The sequence below is a fragment of the Cryptomeria japonica genome, chromosome 1, assembly GCF_030272615.1.
Source record: "Cryptomeria japonica chromosome 1, Sugi_1.0, whole genome shotgun sequence".
In the NCBI taxonomy this organism is placed as follows: domain Eukaryota; kingdom Viridiplantae; phylum Streptophyta; class Pinopsida; order Cupressales; family Cupressaceae; genus Cryptomeria; species Cryptomeria japonica.
Window position 1 is genome coordinate 666961905 of NC_081405.1, and position 8906 is coordinate 666970810.

The following is an 8906-nucleotide window of genomic DNA, read 5'->3' on the forward strand; positions in this document are numbered from 1 at the left end:
ATGCTGATTTGATCTCAAGAAAAGTAACAAACTTATGTTTTGCAGTACTATATCTTCATGTATGTGGATGCACCAAGTTATCAAATCTTGAAGAACTTGAACATTATTAGTACTGGAGTATTGTATCGCATTATTTTGAGGAGAAAGTAAGGACCTCTCTCTTGACTTTCTATGCTCCAGAATTTTAATTGTAGAATGAAATGGCTATAGAATACAGAAATTGAAAATGCCCTCCGTTTTAAGTTCAACATTTAGCTTTTAATAATTTGTGATGTTTGCATATCTGCTTTTCATATTCGTTTCAATAGCATTTTTCATAACTATAATTCATGGTTTATATTATTTTTAAATAGGAATTGTTTCCTTTCTGATTTGTTCCTACAGTCTTCTGTTATCTGCCGGGCAATATTCGTTTCTATTCTGCATCCATTCTCTACTTGTTTCTTTTTTTGGAACTAGGATATATCCAAATTCATGTGATGTTGTGATGCTTCCCTGGTGTCATTGAAACCCACATTGTTTTTTGGATAATTGATAGAAAAGCAATGTCCCTGGTTATTTGTCACTTGGCTAATATCGTTGCCATCCTTATAGGTGATATATTTTTCGTATCTGCCATGAATGGCAACGTTGTTGTTCTCAAGGATATCTCAATACCATTTTTCTGATCTGAGGATTTTTCAATTAATCTCCATTCTCTTTCACATCCTGGCATTCCCATGTAAAGCTCTAATCCATGGGCGTTGAGAACCACATCTGTGCATGAACATTCAAAATTTCACAGTTTGCCCAATAATATAAATAAGCTTTCATCAAGATTCGTACGTACTGCTTTATCTTTTTATGCTGATGACTACTATCATGTAGGCCTGACACCACTGATGGAAGGGTTATTGACTACCTTGAAATGGAATCAGCCTTTGAGTTCTTACAACACACAAATATCGACTAATTTTCCCCCTGATAATTACAGCAACCAGTAAAGCACCACAAAAGGCGGCGTCTTTGTAGGATGCATTGAATCTATCATTCAATAATTGATATTTTCTTCTAGTTGTTGATAGTGGCAAATACAATATGCATGAGAACATTATTATACATGGACTCTAGCTTTATCTTGTGGTCCTAGAGCCTGTACAAATATGCTCATTCTTTTCTTGATCAAATCTTTGTAGGGTGCAATCTGGATATAGGAACTTAAACCCATTCTACTATATGCGTATTTAATTGTCAGGTTATTTGGACCTTATTGTTGGGATTCTAACATGCATGCAGTTTGGTAGGTAATCTCTATAAATATTAAACTCTTCTCTATTCATTCCACAGATTATGGGCTGTTTTCTCCAAGCTTTTATCCTTTGCATTTTAGCTTTCATACATCTAGGAAGGCTTGCTAGGTTTAGCCAATCCTTATTTATGCAATATCGATGTTTTGTGTTTGGACTATATCCTAGTTTATCCTTCTGGTCGCCCCAGCTTTACAATTTAAGATCATTTCTCGTCTTAGTGGGTTTGCATTCACAGCTACATTTGGAAGCACCAGTGCAGTTCTTTCAAATCCTGCATTGAAGAATATTAGCCTAGACAACACAATGCTGCTACAGATATTTTCATTCTCTTCTTCTTTTATATTCTCCCAAGTGGTTTTGAAGCTTGTATTATATTCCACATTTATGTTATAGCTCTTTAGTTTTCCTTTATTTTGTTGGACACTTAACTTTTCTTGTAGTCTGTAGTTCTCTTTTTATTTTTTATGTTTTTTTTTACTTTACATTCTCCCGCTGGAAGTCTCTCAAGTGGTTTAGCTTAGGGGCTCCATTAATTGGTATTGTTCTTTTATAGACATAAATATAATTTCTTTCTTTCAGCTCATATCTTATTGCTTTCTATATCTTGTGATCTTTTTTGGCTAGCTTCTTGTGTCTTCCACAGTAGAGTTTATTTCTTTTGAAACCTCTTCCTTCATTTCCTGTACCTAAGATCTAATAACTTTATGAATTTTGTCTGTTCCAGTTCTTTTATTGCTGCTTATTACTAGATGATCACACTCTGTGTATCCTACTTTGCTACATATAATTGTTCAGACTCGGTACAACTGTTTTTTGTTCGCAGTTTAAAAAGCATCATACACTGGGTGGTACATAAACCTATCTCCTATCTGGTCGTACTGCGGCCTCCTATACTGCCCTGTACCACGATGCCTCCCCTGATAGTCTAATGATCTGCTGGGCCTGCTGCTGTACGATCCCTGCTAAGGCTGACTCCCCACCTTTCCCTCCTCCTCTCTGGGCCTCATCACGCTCTCTCTGTGCCCCTCTCCCTCTGAGTATCTTCCCTATCCCTCTGTAGCCTGGCCACCTTTGCTGTCCCTCTCTCCCTGGCTAAATCAAATGCATCCCTGGCTAACTGCAGTATATCTCTCTCTGTCCCGGTACCATCCCTCTCCTCCCAGAGTATATCCAGGTCAGCCCTCAGCTGGGACATTTTGACCCCTTTTTGGCAAAATAGGATGCCCCCTCACCATGGGTGATTTCTCAAGAGAACATACCGTAATGGGGGACCCCAGCCCTGACGTCCATATGACATCTTGGGGATGTTTTGACTATGACCTTGAACCTAATAATTCGTTCATAATTTCTTTGGAAATGTGATTAGTACCTCCTTGTTCATTTCCTGTCATAAAAGCCAGTCTTGAAACTGTCTGCAGACTTGCAGTAGGAGAATTGTTTCAACACAGAACCATATCTTATGTTTACTGATTATTGGCAGCCCTATTTTTATTGAAGGATTCCCCTTTACTGTCTATTCCCTGCAGGAATATCCAAACATGTTTTATTAATAAATAAAGGAAACCGTATTATTTGTATCAATTACTGTTCTCTGAAAGTGTTTAGAAATAAACTTGTTTTGCTAGTTTATCCAGAAGACAATGGAAATCCTCACTTTTTGGGCGCGTTTTTTCTTTTTTTCATGAATTATCTTCAGAATCTCAAGAGTATCCTGTTTATATGTTGCAGAATAGTTGAAGACAACCCTTTCACCATCATGGGTGTTGTAGAATTGTTTTTTGATCGGTGATAGATTGTTTTTAATATTAAGATATCGGGTTTAAAACCTGGCCCAAACCAGTTGGGGCTACAACCAGGGAGCCACCACCCCACAAATAACAAAGCACCATAGTGCAAAGACCTATAAACAGGTCAACAAAAAATTACTTGAATTTACCTCTCTTGACCCTTTTCCCCTTCACTACTGTCCACCCTTCCTCTTGCGCTTCACAATTCAACAACACCTCCTTAGATGCCCCATCAGAAGACCTTACCCTCTCAACCGAACTCTGTGAACCAACCTATTTATCCTCCTTCTCCACCACAGAGGAGCTCCCCATCTTATCATGAGTTTTAAACCATGCCTCTGAATCACCTGAGGCCTTTGTGAGTTCAAGAACCATTCCCTGCTGCTTTTCCAAAGCACCATCTCCTGATGTTGGGGAACCGTTTTGACCTTAAGCAACTTTCTCCACCAAATAATGATGTGGAGAGACCTTGTGCCACCATGAAGCAAGCTTGTCCAGTCTACGCTTGGAGCATTGGGCTGCAATGTGCCCTGTTTGAAAGCATCTGCGACATCTAAAAGGAATCCCTTTGTAATCAACAGGTTGCGGCCAACAACCCTTAGTCGTTTTCAACGAGTTTTCAACGAGATCTCCTCAGGAAAAACTCTAGTCATGTCCATTTCAACTAATAAAAGAGCATAAGTAGTGGAAGAAAATTTGAAGAACCCTCATCCACCAGAAAAAAGTCTTCCCAATGAATTACCTATGGCCTCAAAGCAAGATTCAAACTAAAATTGAAATGGCAAATTTGGCAACCTTACCCAGATCAGAACTTTGTCAAACGATTCTGTAGCAGGGTTGAAAGCTGGGTACTAAGGCTTTAGCATTAGCAAGTGCTTGTCCATCCAGCTCCGTAGTCACATAGAATCTTGTTCTTTTCTTGCTCATTGTCAAAGACTACCACGAAAAATCCTCGGACACCTGGATAGATTTGAACATCCCATTCGAAAATGGGGACCCCAGATTTCTGAAATCCATTTATACAGATCCCTAAGGCTTGGCCAAAACCTTTTACACCTCCCATCTAGTGTAACCGTTATTGCTCTAGCAGGCTTTTGCCCGAAACAAAGTGAATTTGCCTTGCCACCATCCATAGCATCACCTTTGAAACTCCGCTCTGCAACTCCATAAAACCTTTGCCTCGCCATATTCCAGGTAGACTTTGCCGACACACTCTGCTTACATCTATCCACCCATGTCCCCTTTGCTCGTTTCGAACACTCACCCACATCAGGGTTGTGGTTCCGTTTTGACAACCCGTGGTTGAAAGGGGGAAAACGGCATCCACCAGAATAGACATTTCCCCCGTCCGACTCCCGCCCATACTGTGCAAACCAACCACCTTTGACAGGATTTCCCATCCATTGTGGGGATCTGCTTGCACCAGACACCCAAACCCCCACCTTATTCCTCTAAATCGCAGCTGAAGATCTACCCTGCACTCTCTAGGAAGCCCTAACCGCGGGAGTCTCCTTCGGCAGCAACGGCATTATTTCATGTATTTGCATGGGTGTTGTAGAATTGTTGTCAGCCCTATGAGGTTTTTTAGATGTAGAAAGTTTAAAGGTTGAAGGAAATTCTGTATAGCCAACCCCCATCTTCCCCAAAAATTCAGGAATTCTTTTTGCCATCTTAAGAAACCCATCCCCCCGGTGCAGAAACTTGAAGAAATACTGACTACAATTAAATGTTATGTTTGGTATTTTGGTCTCTGGATACCTTGATATTCTCCCACTCAATACTGTTTTTGCATCATGTTTATATTCTTTTATTTCTAAGTAATTCTCATCATATCAAGTAGAGTAACCACATGTCATTTATTTCTTTTGACAGCGTAGTACTTTTCTGGCCTTCATGCCTTTGTTATGCAAACATTGATTTTGCAACCCATTCTATTTTCCTTGTTTCACAAATATGTTAATATATCTATATAATGACTTTATTTCATTTTGTGAGGGGATACGGAGCAATGAAGTATATCTATTTACTGAATTTTAGTTAGATATATCTTGTTAATTTTCTCTCCAGACAGTGTATATGCAAATTTAGAATCGTCAAATAGATAATTGCCAACGTAACATTTTCTTGATTGTAGAGCAGTAGGAGATTCACTCTGTTTGTTAACATTTATAGAATTAATAGTAACTGTATATGCAACTAGATTTTTAAATTGTAAAATCTATGATTCAGAGGCATCATTAAGGGTATAATATGATGAATTCTTTGTCATGGATTTTTTTAATGCTTGTTTGTTGCTAAATTATCTATTTGTTGCAGATTAACAGAGATTCAATGGTCAGCTTATATTCTATTATGTATTGGATGCACAACCGCAGAGCTAACTTCATCGTAAGTTAATGTCTTCTTATGTTTTGAGGTTTGATTTGAATTCTAAAATGATAATTATTTGGGAGTGCTTCTTACATTTATACACATGTTTCTCATTTACTAGATTGTATCCCTTTGGGACTTTTCCAATTTTGAGTACTATACAATAAGATGGATTCATATCCACTAGGTCTACCCTATCTACAATTTAGTTTTTTGCACTCCTTTTTCGTGTGACATTTTTTATCTTTTCAAGTCACAAAATTCATTTTGCTCCTCACCCATTTTAATTTTTAATGTAAATATTTGTTGTGGGTGTATTTGTTCTTGTATATTGTGATGTTGAGTTGTAATATTTCAAGATGGTGTACACATTTTCTTTGGTTCTTGTGTATTATAATGGCAAGTTGTATGATTTTGAGATGGTTTAAGCATTATCTTCATTTCATACTCAAGTAGCAGTGCTCTAAAATGGATCGTGCAAACCAAATCTTTTTTTTTTTTTGTGCTTTAGAAAAACTAGACAAAGACTTGAAATGTTGAGTAGCACTACGGATAGTTTATTGCACACTATTTATTTAGAAGCTTCAATTGCATTATTTCTAACAACACAATATCTTGGTGCAGTTCTGATCGTGTTTTACAGACCCCCCTTCAGGGCTGGATGATGGCTATTGTAAGCTAATTAATTTATTTGGAGTTTTAACCATCCTTGGATCTCAAGGATAATGAAAGCATCTCAAGCTTGGTTGCATTTTGCTATATACGGTGGAATTATTTTATGTTTAACATTACATGACTATGGTTGTTGCAGGTGATGGCACTATTGAGTGGCTTTGTTGGTGTTTACACTAAGGTATAGGGCAAACCTGCTACTGGCTATTTTTATGTCGTTGTATAAACAAAAATTATAGTTCACTTTACTATAATGTTTGTCTATTAATTTGACTAAGCATTGCATGTTTGGTTGGTTGCTTATAGATTTAGAAACATGCAAGTCATTATAAAGTATATTTGTTTCTAACATACGCTCAGTATGATACTTGTCTATTATAACTTTTTTTCTCCTTGGAATTTGAATTAGGTCCATAGATTTGAACTTCTTGATGAAAGTTTCTTTTGAGAGAACATGTTAACAGGACCATTATCACTTCTTGTATTCTATTAGTTGATCATTAAAAAGCGACCTTCAAAGAATATCAATGTGTAGAATTTCTGGTTGTATATCTTTGGCATGATTTTCAATGTTGGAGCTATGCTTACACAGGATCATGACGATATTATGAACAAGTATGGCAGTGTCTTGTGCACTCGACTTCATTAACGTCACAAAACTTTGTGAATATGTTTATATTTAAATTAAATGCTTTTCTTTCTATGGAATATGGATCTGTTGTAGATATCAACTGGAATAATGCCAGTTCTATTGTCACAAACCATATACCCTTTTCTTCTGCATTCTTTGGAGGATCAACAGTACCATTTACACAAATATAATCATATCTCATATGAAGTAATGTTGGATGTTTTTTAGGGGATTTTTCCATGGTTATTCACTCATCACAGAATGCATGATTATCAACCATGCTCTTAGGTACATCATTTTTCTGTGTTTCTTGCATGTTACATTTGTTAGGAGGGGTGTTTAACAAAATAATTTGTTTTTGTTTCCTCGGTTATATGATTACATTTGATCTTATATCACTTCTCTGCAGTGGGGTTGCAGTATCTATGGTAATGAAATATGCAGATAATATTGTCAAGGTACATTTGCCATTACATTCAACTTATTAGTATTTGCGCATACTACTGCCTTCTGATATTGTATCTTACATCCCCCTAATTTTTACAGGTTTACTCCACTTCTGTTGCAATGCTTCTTACAACAATTATATCGATGATTCTTTTTGGGTTTCACTTGACTCTTCCCTTTGTCCTTGGTTCAATGTAAGTAACACATTTAAGGTTTTTTAGCTTTCCATTGATTAAGGCTGCTCTACACTTATTATAATTTGTCCTTTAGGCAATATAAATTGGTCCTTGCTTTCAAAAAAGAAAATTTTTAATGATAAGCTTCTTTGCAGGGTTGTGTCTGTATCAGTTTATTTGCATTCTAAGGGAAAGGTACCAAGGTGATATCCAACTGTTGAGTGAAGTCAAGGGATAAACATTTTCGAGAGTTAGCAAAATGATTTTTCTTTAAGGTTATCTTGCAAGTGAGGGTAACTCTTAATTCGGAACTGGTTTGGATGGACTTCCAATATCATAATGTACCAAAGAAGTTGAGCTTTGTTCCTTTTTGATTCAAGGATGGTGTACCCATTTAGCATTTTAGATATTACTTTGTTATTTAAGTCACATTTAAAGAAATAAAAGGATTCCAACCTGCCCTGAGCAAATGAGGTTCATAGTCATTGAGTTGATATTTATATCAAATATGGCTAATTAGTAATTGACGAGAGTCTTAAAATTATCTGGGCCTTGTACATGTAATATACTTTATATTATCTGATTCAATTTACTTGTTTCTGGGTAGTTTAAGGGCTGCATACTAGTATCATCCCTGCAAAATATTTTAATTGTGCATATGTAGATCCATTAATATATTTCAGACATTCGTTCTGCTAAACTATTTTGCATAAACACCAGCATAGTAGATTTTGCGAGCTTTCTTTTATAACTAAAATTGCTAATCATACATTTTCAATTTTGATAATTCTAGAAATCATACACAAAATTATTGTACCTATGAAAGAATGAAAATGAAACCTTAAATTAGGAAAAGTAAGTAAACTAAGGTTTTCTTTCTTAATGCATGTATGCTAATACAAATCAAATTTAGAACGTTTAAAATTAACAAAATGGTGCCTAATCTGAAACTACACTCACACACGAGCTATGATTGTCACTATGAAACAAAAAATGGGTAACAAGGAAATTGAATTTGCAAGTATTAAAAGAGGAACTTGTGCACCTGGGAGAAAAAAAGTGTGAAATTGAAAATGCTTAAAATGACTGCCATAAGATTCTTGGAAAGTTTGAAGGCTTTAGAGTCTGTATATTTTGTGAAGGGACACAGATGTTCTAAACAGGGCACAAATGACATTGTATTAGATTGCCTTCAGAACGGATGAAACCAAAGGTCTCACGAGTCTAGAAAATCATAGTTACCTACTTTTGAGATGCACGCACAGAGAAATTACAACACAAAGATGGTCCGAGTATGCAAAATACAGTAGAGAAATGAACACAAACTAAATAATTTAGAAATGTTACACTTATTAAAACTTGAAACAAAAGATGAATTGAGTTGGGAATGAAAAAAAGTGTTTAGGAGCAGCTTGCCTCGGTTAACCCCCTTGTGGGTTATTTAAACAAGACATCACATGGTAAACTTTGAAAATGATGTATGCAAACTTAGATGGAAACACATAGCTATAATGGACAACACTGGTGGCTAAGA

General features: G+C 36.3%; 1 pseudogene; it reads left to right on the forward strand.

Annotated features, from left to right (window-relative positions):
* LOC131072007 (CMP-sialic acid transporter 2-like) lies at nt 1–7579 on the forward strand (annotated as a pseudogene).
* The last annotated feature ends 1327 nt before the right edge of the window (nt 7580–8906 follow it).